This window comes from Chiloscyllium plagiosum, chromosome 10 (genome assembly GCF_004010195.1).
Source record: "Chiloscyllium plagiosum isolate BGI_BamShark_2017 chromosome 10, ASM401019v2, whole genome shotgun sequence".
NCBI classification, from domain to species: Eukaryota; Metazoa; Chordata; class Chondrichthyes; order Orectolobiformes; family Hemiscylliidae; genus Chiloscyllium; species Chiloscyllium plagiosum.
In genome coordinates, this window is record NC_057719.1 from 79,790,562 (window position 1) to 79,803,534 (window position 12,973).

At 44.7% G+C, this 12,973-nt stretch overlaps 1 long non-coding RNA gene across 1 annotated transcript in view; it reads right to left on the bottom strand.

Annotated features, from left to right (window-relative positions):
• Positions 1-879: 879 nt before the first annotated feature.
• Positions 880-12,973, bottom strand: part of LOC122553815 — a 67,617-nt gene continuing 55,523 nt past the window's right edge. Inside the window, exon 4 of the long non-coding RNA XR_006312855.1 lies at positions 880-12,620. This is a non-coding gene — a long non-coding RNA (uncharacterized LOC122553815). The remainder of the gene's footprint in view (positions 12,621-12,973) is intronic.

Sequence of the window (12,973 nt, forward strand, 5' to 3'; positions counted from 1 at the left end):
GTGCCTGGAACGCACTGCCAAGGGATGTGGTAGAAGCAGATACAAGAGCAATGATTAAGAGGCATTTAGACAGACACATGAACAGGAAGAGAGGGACGATGTGCATGCAGATGGGATTGGTTTAGGATAGCATCGTGGTCAGCACAGACATGTTGGGCTGAACGGCCACTTCCAGTGCTGTACTGTTCTATGTTCTAATAAAGTGCCAATCAGTCACTTAGGGGGGCAGTGAGAGACATTCCCCGGGATCAAGTACTCAGGGACAGATTTCCAACCTTATCCTGGACAGCTCCCTGCCATTTTGCTTGGCAGCGCCAGGGCAAGTGGTGGCAGCTGCCAACTCTGAACTCACCCAAGGGTCAACACCAATGACGGACCCCAGGCCTCAGCTGAGCCATGGCAAGAATGGAGGTGGGGGTGGGGGGGAGGGGGGGGGGGGTGAGAGAGAGGAGGCGTCAGCAGCAAGGGGAGAAGTGCTAGCCCTCTTCCCAACGGCTAGCTTCCCCGATCGGGCACCCCTCCTGGGGCAAGTTCAGAAACTCTCCTTTTGCCAGGTTTGCTTTTCAGGTTCTTCAGATTACAAGTGAACCCCAAGGCCGTGGGATGAGGACCTTAACTGGGCTTTTAACTGTCTGCTAAATGGCCTCTAAGTGGGAAGGCTACTTAGCCAGACTCAAGTCAGGGCAGACGTGGCAAGACAGCAGGGTCACCACTCGCCACCACCCCTCTCCCTCCGCACCCTGTCCGATTAAATACCCTTCCAACTCCAAACTTGCCTTGACAGGAAAATGTTAGATTTCACATTGTCAACGCTGGTATTCAATGAGGGGAAAGTATCACCATCCAGTCATAGTGGAGAAGATGAAACATAGATCATTATACTGTAACAGGTTTTATTAGAAACAAAAGTTTACAAATACTTTACAAACGTAAAACTGAACCCATAAGAGTATAACGGAGGAGAGAAGGAGCCAAGCTTTAATATACAGCCATATTGCACAAGTAGAAAATCAGCTCCCATTTTCAGCTATTTACAGTTATTGAGTGCACTTCCCCAAGTCTCAATAACACACACAAATCCCAAGGTGTTTGTTCTAAACCGTGCTACATTATCACTGGGTCTCTTCTCTTGTCTGGGATTGTGCAGTTTTCAAGACCTCCAGTTTACTTTTCGGGGAAAAAAAAATACCTGTACAGAAAATAAGAGGACAACTTTCAAACAGTTGTTGCAAAGAATGGATTGTTAACTGGGAATCTAGGGTTATGCATACACATAACCTGCTGGCCACTTATAGCTGACTAGGTCAGATAGGGTCATGCCATGACATGGGCCATTAGCATAAGTTTCCCAGTGTGTGGAGACATCGGCCTGGCATGTAGCCACATCATTATCCAATTACATCCATTCTCTGCCCTGAATAGATTAGACAGCAAGATCAGTCTTTGAAGGTTCATAACTTCATTTATCTGCTTCTGTTCCAAACCTCAACAACTTGTTAACTTCAGTTAAAGGAAAGTTAGCATTTCCACTTGAGGAGCCAAGGACGGAGGTCAAGACTATTTCAAGACGAATAGATTTTTGTCAGGCAAGGGTAATAAGGGATCCAGCATCAAGGGGAAAATATGGGATTTTTTTATACAGATCACCCACAAGCTCAGTAAATGGCAGAACATACTCCAGGGCCCGAATGACCTACTCTTGTTTCAGTGTTCCTAAGCTCAATGACCTTAATATTGAAAGCCGTCAAGACTCTCTGATACAAGAGATGAGAAGTTCTTTCTCATCTACAATTACAAGGAGGTGGGTGGGAGCTGTAAGCAATCATGTCATTTGCCTATCACCTACAGACTCACCCTGAGAGTGGAAGAGAGTCATCCTTGTCTGCGAGGGACCGCCGGTAATGATGCCTATCTTAGTTTTGTTTATCACATCGAAAACTCTTGGGGAAGGGAGGGAACGCTGTTTGAATAGTATTTCTCAGACTTTTAAACAGATGCTGTTATCAGACTTTTGAATGGACTCTTTAATACTAATGTTGATCGATGCCTGCACCTTCTCCCCAGCTCTAACATTGTAGCCTGCACTCTTTTCTATTACCCTGACGTAGTTGTACAGTCCGATCTGCCTACAAAGCACGTAAGGCAACACTTTTCACTGTACCTCAGTATACATGACAGCAATAAATCAAATTTAAGAGTGATCCAATCAGATAATCGTTTAATTCCAGAAAGTGACACAGCACAAAGAGGCAGGACGATGGGGCAAGGCTTGTTGAAGGTTTGACTTCACGTACTGAAACCTCTTCACATAAATCCAATCAAAGCTGGCAATCCAGCCCCCAGCATGATTTGGATTGAAGCTGCGGAACCAAGAGAAATATTGTAGTCAATATTAAACGCAAGAGGCGTAGAGGTTAAGGAATCTGCTTCACATGGTTATGAAGACTATTTTAATGGTTAATTCTTGACTGGACTAAAATCCTAGCTTCCCCCAGCACCATATCACCCAATTAGTGATCAAGAGCGAGGGAGCTGATGCAAATTATTCCCGGGCTGAATGGCGGAACGCAAGGGGTGAGTGAATATTGTAGCCTTGTTCCTGATCACCTGAGGTTCTTCAGGGAGTATTTATAACATTCTTTCCGGGCTCATAATGAGGTGAATTCCATGAAAGAGTTCTACTATTTCAGAGGGTGCTTCCTATGGCGACATTGTTAAAATCTTATTGTTACAGTGGATTCACAGGACTGTGTATTCGGTGTAAACAGAGGACGTAATGGGGTTAACGGATTAATGTCCTCATTATAAAATAAACGTGTTTAGAATTACCACAAGTGTGTTGTGGCTAATGAAGTACTTTTGAACATGTACTCAGTGCTGCAAAACAGTCATTCATATGCAACAAAGTTTCACCAACAATGAACACGTTAGTGAAGGTGTTATATTTTGTCCAATAGCACACTTGGGAAGCACCTTGAGATCTTTGCCTATATAATGGGCACTATGTAATTCTCAGTGGTTGTTGTTGGTTGAAGGATGAGTGTTTGCCAGGAAAGTGGTTTTACAGTACCTGTAATCAAGATCTTGCAGTTGTATCTGAAACTATAGCATGAGGTGAATTTGGATTGTACAGTGAATCTCCTTCCGTTCATGATTGTAGCTGAGCTTCTAAGGATCCTTTGAATTCTACATTGTAAAACTGAACGGCATACCTCCACCAGCTCCACGCCAACCCCCCCCCCCCGCCCCATGTTTCACAATAGTGGCCCGAGCTCGTATTACACCCATGATTACTCAGGTGAACAACACGATAATATAAGAATCTATCTCAGAGATTCACACCAGGACCCTGAGATATATTTGTACAGTCAGATAGCAGTGCTTTTCCTTCCAGGATGCTAGGTTGGTTGTGTAGTACCCATGTGACCACATGGACCTCAGAAGCACATGTATCCTGGCTATAGCACACAAATAAGGGGCCTGTATAGGCTGGCAGGCCATACGCCAGGGTTGAATGCTGGTAAGAAGACTTGGGTAATAGAAGACCTAAATTATAAGGAAACCTTCTCCCCCCACCCCCCAACTTTGCTAATATGGGGAATTGATTACTTTCACTCTTCGCTGCTTTATTATTTTTGCTTACGAAAAGCCATTTTTGAAAAGTCCACACAAACATTTTGTATTCCTGTTTCATCAACTTTCTCTTCAACAACTCATGAAAATAAAGGGAACAGAAAAACAAATTGGACAAATAGTACGGGACGACTAGTTCAGGGCCGAGATGAATGGATTTCTGGATAGTAAAGGACCGTGCAGAAACATTACATTGAGGTAGAAGATCAGCCATGATTTGGTTCAAAGGTGGAGCAGGCTGAAGGGGCTGAATGGCCTACTCTTGCTTCCTATGATTCCTTGGTAATGTTTTGTATGGACCAGCCAGAACTCTTTCACGGCTGCTATCTTGTCTTCCTGCGCTCCTAAAGAATCTTAAAGGGGAGCTTCCAATCAGCTGCATATGAGAATCACCCAACTCAAAATTCATCATTCACAGGAATACCTTTGGTCCTGTGAGGAACAAAGCCGTTTTAAGCATCAATTTTTAAGTTCATATCTGCAGATTGTGTGAAGCAAGCACTTGTGGAACTGACCTCTCAAGTCTGGAGAGAACCACAATCATTCATAACATACAGGTCCAGCTTTCAACTCGAGGTGGATAAGTCTATGTTGTTCATTGTGGGAGTCGGGTGTTGGTACAGGACAGGAGAGAGTGTTTAACTCTCGAGAACATATGTACCTTCAAGGTTCACGGAATTCATTGGTCACAGAAGCAGACAAGCTTGAAACCCGCAAAGCATTAAATCCTGCTTTACAATTACATTTCTTTCAAAAGGGCAAGGAGGTTAATGAAAAACAATTTCAGCAAAAAGACAGAACAAAAACTATACAACACAAAAATGACATTCCAGTGCGTGTTTTCATTTTCCTGTCCCTCTATCTCTGTTCCCCAACCTAACGTTACAGTCAGAGGCTTCCTCATATGTTAAGGAGAGAGCTGTGTCTCATCAAAACCTTCAAGAGAAACATTGTGATGGAAGAGTCAGCACCTTTGTCGCTCAAAGATCACATACAAAAGATCCCCGCACGTTGCAGAAGGGACTGGCTGTGGAAGATCCTGCTTTTTGCACATTGTATGTTGGTCATTGCTGTGGACTACAGGTTGACCCTTCAGAAACATCCTACAGCCAACTGTTCTTCTACAACTGCCAGTTTGGAGATCCACACAATGACGGGCAGATGTCTTGCCTAACACAGAGTTAAACTATGCAGAGCAGAAAAAGTGTGGTCTCATCTTCCTCTAAGATAGACTGGGATAATTTATAGCTGACTACTATCCAGCTCTTCAAAATGAATTGCCCCCAGTTCATAATCTCCCTTAAAGTTTACCAATGAGGAATGTCCATTCTAATGAAGAACCAGTTTTGGTCTGATGAAACTCCGAACCTGGCCTGAGAAGGCACGGGCGATATTTTCTTTGTATGTGACCTTTAAACTCATCTTGATTGGTATGTGTTTTAGATGCAATGTTTGTTTTTAAGCCTATGTACATTATCAGTCACAATCGAAACACTGTCAAGTAGATGCAGCAATGGTTTACCCTCCCCAGCCACTCCCCACCTCCCCACCCCACCTCCCACCGCTCCCCTCCCCTTCCCTCCCAAACAACACAACCGATTACAATTCACCTGAGAGAGGTCTGAATAAGGTGCACTTCCGTGCTGAGGACTTACAGACAACGTGAGTGGGCCTGGGGACTGTCTTTCAGAGACAACCCAGTCTGTATGAGCTAACCTCAGGCTAGCCACTGACCAACAGCCTTTAAGCAGTCGATGTGCAAGTAGTTTGATCAAGAAACTCTGACATGGAAGAGGAGATTTGCCAAGACGTACAACAACAAAATAAAACGTGACAAACCAGGAACTCCTAAAGCTGCAGGCATCTCACAGTGAAACTGAAATAGCCTACTGCTCACTTAAAGTTAACCCTAAAACCATGCTGGCTTTGAGACTTGACAGTGATACTCATATCTTCATAGCTCTGGAGGAGGTCATGGGGCGCTTTGTTTGATTTGCACTCCCTTCATGCAAGAAATTAAGAGTTTGCCAATACCCGTGGAGCAGGGAGGCTTCTCCAGGAGAGACATGACTTTGGTTTGGTTTCTGCTGTTTGGAGACTGATGAACAAACCTTGCCTCTCACCTTCCTTCTTCCTTAACCAATCCAAACAGAGTCCGGATGAAAGTGAGTTGTTGAGATCCTACTGTACTCTTCTGTCATGACATTGAGTAACATAACTCCCAAAGGACCAGGCAAGTGGAGGGTCTGCTACAATCGACAATATTGACTTTCAGAAACCCAGTAGTAAAACCCTATCTCCCAAAAGTAGACTGCATGTGATCTGATGCTTCTTCTTTGAAGACAGTAATTTTCCATACATTCATAGGGCAAGGAATCTCAATGTCCTTCCTCAAAAAGGTTCATCATTCAGATCTCCATAACGAACAGGAAGTAGAGTGTAGAAGGGACTGGAAGTCTTAGATGGTAGCATCACAGCACCCGACAAAGGAAGCTCCCCATCACAGCAAGCAGTTATGACCATGACATGAGAGAGGAGGCATTGCTTGTTCAGCCTATAATTGTCACGCTTGCATTATGATAGTGACTAGTTCTTCCCCCATCCCAACCCTGGGCACCACTCCTTCTCCTAAGGTGCCAGTTTCAGCAAGTGTTCAAATTGGCCTGTTCCATCTGAGCTGGCCCAGCCAATCCAATGAAACACAAAGACATTGCACACTAGAAAAACTAGACAAGACCAGTAATACACAAAATAAATTATACAGAATAAATTACAGAAATGTAAGGGAGCTCCCTCACGCCTTTCACAAGGTTGATGTAGGCAGTCTGCAATGAGTTATCTTGTGCAGTTCCGTATCAGTTGTCCATTCTTGAGGCAGTCTTTCTATGTTAGCTGGCTCAGCGTTCAAAGATTGCAGGAAACATTTTTTTTGTAAAAAGGCTGCACCACAAAACATGGTGTGATGGTAAAAGTACGAGTGTGTGTATAGCTTCCCACTTCTCCTGAGCAAATGTTGCAGCTCTTGACTCAGCGTCGAAGAAGGCTCCATGGGACCACTTGTTATCTTCTATTGCTGGGACGATTTTTAAGGTGAAACCATAAAACGATTCACTTAAAGGATAATCCCGTATCTGCACATATGAGCACACGTGTGTATGTCCATCAACATCTGTTGAGGCACAATATCTGTTCCGTTGTTGCTATATCCACGCACATTGCTTTTCCCGTCTAAATCCTCAATGCATTGCCAACAAACCTTATTGCACAGTCTTACTCATTCTACTATAGAACTTCAACACTGTGGAACTCTTTATCCCCATTCAGTCTTCCTCATTCTTGTAATTTTAAAAACTATGCCTGGTGTGGGTACAAAAGCATGAGGTTAGAATGATTACAGCACAGGAAGCCCATCCAGACTGTCATGTCCACACCGGGTCTCTACAAGAGCAATTCATGGAATGTCACACTCACTTGATTTTACGGTTATCTCGCTAAACCAGTAATGCAGAGGCCTGACAACTGTTCTGGTGGGCAAAAGTTCAAATCCTGCCAAGGCAGCTGGGGAGCTTGAAATCAATAAATTAAACAAAATCGGGAATTGAAAAACTGGTAATGACAATCATGGAACCACTGGATTGTCAGGAAAAAAATCTCAGCCAGTTCTTGAGGAAGGAAATCTGCTGTGCCTACCCATTCTACCAGAATCCTTGAGTTTCCATGAAATACGGGCTAATCTCCAATACATCATTACTTGCCTGTCTGACAGAAATTCTTGAGATCATTTAAAAAAAAAAGCTTGTGTTTCTCTTAGTTATAAAAATTGGCTTTCCAATTTGGGTTGGGAAAGCGGGCAATGATGATGAGTCTCAAGCCTGAGGGCCAATAGCCTAGGGGGAAGAACCATTGTCATGTGATAGTACTTTCCCATCCAAAGGGACTGAGAATATTTAAATCTTCTTTTTGAACACAGCCAGCCTTTGACTTGTCCCAGGCAGATCAATTAAATACATCCCTTTACATACGCTTTGTTAAATTCATAATATAAGTTCAAATTCATGTTGAAGGGCAGACCAAACAGAATGCTTCATGCCTGGACACGAGTCTTACCAACACTCAATATTTTACTTAATGATTTAATAGGTGTTGTGACACCTTGGACAATCCGCATATTCAAGCAATAGTGTAAAACAGTAAATCTTTTACAAATTTGTAAACATTTTTCAATGGGGTGACCTCCATTTCACACTGGTGCCATGAAATGCAGCGAATCCAAAGGAGCAGTATCTTGGCATTGCCTTGGCAACCCAGTCTTCAGCTCACTGCATCATGGGATTGCCTGCTTTCCCTTGCAGCCTGTTATCTCTGAGCTACCTCCTTTCTTCCAAAAGGAAAGGAACACACTGCATATTCCTCAATGTAAAACCAAGGGGGAAAACAATCAGAAAATAACCTCAAGGCTTTTGGTCTATTCTGTAGGACGGACATTGTTTAGAATGGCAACGTGGTTGACTCTTCACTGCCCTCTGAAAATTGTATCCAGTAAGCCATTCAATTCAAGGTCAATGAAGGATGGGCAATAAGTGCTGACCCAGCCAGCAACACCCACATTTCATGAACAAACTTCCAAAAAAAAAATCACTCATTTCTTTAGGCCACCACATCAGTCAATGAGATCTTTGCTAAGGTGGACCCTAGCACAAATTTTACTATTTAAATTCCTTCGACATAACACCAAGTGCGAGCAGCGAGTTGTGCAACAGTCAGCAGCCACCCCAGTACTCCAGGTCCAACAGTCAATCTCAATAAATCACTTTGCTCACGGTGAAAGGTAATTCAAAAAAATGTTGCCAAGGCTTTCTTTATCTTTTAACAACCAACACAGTTCCAGGTTAGATGTACTGGAGGGGACTGGCAGGGCTAAATTGCAATAGTGTTCAGGGATGTGCAGGCTGGGTGGATTTGCCATGGGGAAATGTAGTATAACAGAGATAGTATGGGGGGGGGGGGGGTGGTGGGTCGTCTGGGTGTGATACTCTTTTGAGGGTCGGTGTGGATTCGTTGGGCTGAATAGCCTGCTTCCACACTGTAGGGATTCAATGAATAGGTGAGTTATCTTCTGAGGAAAGATAAGACAGGCTGGGCCTGTACCCATTGCTGTTTGGCACAGCCTAAGGCAAACTGATTGAAACACACAAGATGCTTAGCAGTCTTGACAGGGTGGGCCTGGAAAGGTAGCACTGAGTAAGCTTGTGGCTGATGGAGGGTTGCTGGTAAATAAATAGGGTCTTGTCCAATTAAGATAGAGACGAGGAGAATTTTTTTTTGTCCTTCCCTAGTTCTTTGAAACCCTCTTTCTGCAAAGGGATTGGAAACTGAGTCTTTGAATATCTTCAAGGCAGAGGAATTAGATTAATGTTGAACAAAGGTTACTGGGGGTAAAAGTGGGGATGGGGAGTAACCATCCACCATCTCATTGGAAAGTGGGGCAGCATTGGGGAGCTGAGTGGCCTACTCCTTTTCCTAATTCACATGTTTGAATTCAACAGCAGTTGTCCAGGGATACCAGTTTCTTAAACAAGGAAGAGGGAGAAAGGTCGATGGAGAGAGACGAATTAAAAATGAAGAAGGAAGACCAAGACAAACCGGTGGTAAAGTCAGCAAGTGCTCAGAATGAGGGAGAATGCAGGGGAGAAGGGAAGGGAAGAAAAGAGAGAGAGAAACGCATAAGTAACAAATGCAGGAGAAAGAAATTTATGGGGCGGGAGCAGAACACAGGCCAGGCTAGCAAGGAATGGACAGAGGGTGTGAGATTGAGTGAGACGTGATGAGAGAGTTGAAAACTAGGGAAAGGGGAAGGAGTGGAGAGGGGCAAGAGGAGAACTAACACTGGGACAAAGAACGATGGAGAAAGAGTGAGCATGAGGGAGCGTGAGTTGAGCGCTATTGCGTGTAGAATTAATTGTGCCTGGCAGGCTTCACTGACAAGGAAGCAGCTCAGAGCTAATGCTTCCTGCTGTGCCAGCCCAGGCTCTGACTAATTAAAATAGTTGGAGCCTTTCATTAGATTTGACTTAGTCTTCTTTCACTAATAAAACCTTTTGATTTACTTGAACAACAATTGAAAATTGTTTTGAATATAACAGAGAGGGGAGCCTCACCACAGCAGGATTTGTCTGTACCTGAACCGAGGCCAGTATAATTACACCAAGTTTAGCTCTAATATCCATCCAGCAGTTAATTAATGTTTGATTCAAGGCTCTTTAATCTCCTGAGTCGAGTATGATGTAACAGCCTGCTTCTCAACTGGGTCACAGGTGAAGGGTGACAGGTCACATATCAGCAGATAAACATGTGCAGGTTAAGGAACTGGTAATGTTGGTGGGCGTTTAAAACAAAAATACACACCAACCTGATGTTGTGTGACTTCTGACACAGGTGGTACTGCAGTTAACATGCGACATCATGGTAACAATTTGTCAACCACACTTTCCTTTATAAAAACCCCAACTTTCTTCCAACTGCTGACCCCACCCCCTCCCGATTTTCCCCAGTGTTGTGATGTGAGGTGGGAGATGCAATGCGAATTATCAAGGAAAGGTGAACAAGGTTTAAAGGGGCACGAGTTGGGATTTCAGAAGTGCTCTCAGAAACTTTGCGCCGGGGGTAGGAAAATTTGCTCCGAAACAAGGAAAAGGGTCAGAAACAGCATTCTGTGGTAGGCAGCCAACTCGCATTCGTCACCTGCGACCACATTGTGTCCCAGTGCCAATCCCAATTCGGTGATGGGCAGCTGGGTCTGCTAGGAGTCCTTCAGGACAGAAACCTCCTCTTTAAAATCTGGGATATCTATTAGGAATAGCTTCCAGATTATCAACTTGGCCTTTTTGCAGAAGTGATCACAATGAGGGATAGGAACTTCCCATGATGCATCTGCTCAAACCAACAAGGACCAGGGAGTGCAGGCCATACTGGAAATTCTGATCATTCCACTAGATTATTTGTTTGTGGGGATGGGGCACTTTAGACCTTGTGACACTTGTAATCTCTTCCCTACACCCAATGGCACAGTGAGCACTACTTGGCAGTCATAACCCAACCTCTGATCAATCTGTAATGGAGAAAGCCTGGCTTAAGCTCCAGGAATCTCAGATCACCACAGGTATCGTAGAAAAGACAGCCCTCAAAACCTCTGGAGGAGGGCGGGTGGGAGAAGTTGGCCATGTCTTAGTGGCTCTGAAGGAGCAACAGCTCTTTGAGATAATACTCTTTGTACAGTTGGGTGTTTGAGGGTGTGTGTGTGTGTCTAAGTGAACAGTCCAAGACCTTTAGCAGGGAGAAAGGCAGGCACAGATAAAGAACAGCTCCTGCTGAAGGATTTGGATGCAGAGTGGTTCAGCTTGAATCAGACCCTTCCCTCAGAAAAGCCCAGGAGGTTGGTGGAGCAGTGACGAGGATGAGGTCTAACGGAGATTTCCCATCTAATGTGGGCTTCTGACTTAGTGAAAAGGGAGAGCGTCGATAAGCAGAGGAATCAGATAATTGGTAAAATAGAGAGAGAGAAATAGGGAGAAAGTCTTTGACAAAGTGTGACGTTGCAACATGAAATGCGCAGCCTGCAAAGGAGTTGGAAGCAGATTCAACAGTAGCTATTCAAGGGGAACTGGAAAAGGAGAAAAAAAACCTGGAAGGCTTCAGGAAAGAGCATGGGGGAGCCCTTTGGAAGACAGGGGTAGACATGAGCTCTATGTGCTGAATGGTCTCATTCTGTGCTGTATGATTTCGATTGAATTCATCCAGGTCAGAGGAGATTGAATGGCTGGGGATGGGTTCACAGTTTCAGACTCAACCGTTTCTATGGAGACGCCTCTGTGCTCTTTTTTTTGTTTTTTTTTCTCTTCCCACCTCTGCCCCCTCCCCCCACCCCACCACATAAGAAGTGACTCGCCTACACAACCCTGCAATATCCTTCATTTTTATCCGAAATTATAACTGCCTTCCAAAAGGGGGAAGGAGACCAGTGAGAAATGGAGCCCCAAGCCTTAGTTTGGGCTGAGGTGGGGCATGCCAGGGAGAACCATCCTCCAAGGATGGAGTGCCGATTACCCTGCTGACAAGTCTCTGAATCCCAGAAGTGGTCAGCATGCCCGACCCGTAAACAAACCATTGGCAAACAGAGCTTTCAGCAGGACTGTAGGAACTCGAGAGTGGTCTCTGCACATGGGCGGACACAGAAACGTCAAGACACATCCAACTTAGCCCTACAAGGGAGAAGCAATCTAGTTCTCAGAGAGGTCACTTGGTTATTGGGGGGAAACGGAGGGGTTAAAATACATGGTAAACATGTAAAGGGATAACCAGTGTTGAGAATCCAGTGCTGCACTCAACTACAAAAGACTCTTTGAGACGGCGTCAATGATTGGGAAGAGTTCTGATGAAGAGTCGCCAGACTCGAAGCGTTGATTCTGCTCTCTCTCCACAGATGCTGCCAGACCAGCTGAGTTTCTCCAGCAATTTCTGTTTCAGTCTTCTTTCCTTTGTTCTTCTTGCTGCTGCGCCTGTATGACGTTCATGACTGCGTACAAAAGAAGTAGAACCCATTCTCTGTGGAGTTAAGTGATTTGTCAGAGCTCACCAGCATTGGGAAGAGGATCCATTAGTAGCAGTGGTGAGCACGTGATAGTCAACAGCAAGCTTCCAGTGGACGTCACTGGAAAACAATGCGCCATTTCCACTTTGGATAAAACAAAAATGTGACACCATCCGACCAGCAGAATGTACCTTCACACGCGTGCTTTTGTCCCCTTGTTCAGTGCCATCCACAGTACCCTCTGATGTCTGGCTGCAGAGTGGAGGGCTGACATGCAGGGTGGGCCTCACCTTTGCCCTGCCGCCTCCGCATTCTCTTCCAGGTCAAAGATCAAAGTGAAGAGGACGAAGAGAAGTCGCCACCACAAGGGCTGGTCCACACGGTTTTCATTTCTGTTCCGCTGTGGAAGAAAAAAATAAAATCCATCATGAGATGGGGGAAAGCCCTGGTAACATATAGAAGCAGAGTTTGTTTTTAAAATGCGAGACAAGACAGTGGATCAGAGGCATCACTTCACACAGGGGAACAGCTAGTGTTCACTGCTTGCATGGTGGAGTAGGGATAGTGGGTATTAGAAGTGGGGGAAATCGGTGGGTGTTGGAGGAGGGGAATTGGTGAATATTGGAGGAGTGGGATTGGTGGATATTGGCAGAGGGGGTTTGTTGGTTATTGGAGGAAGGGAATGGGTGAACATTTAACAAGGGGAATGGTGAGTATTGGAGGAAGGGGATGGGTATGTATGGGGGGATGGGT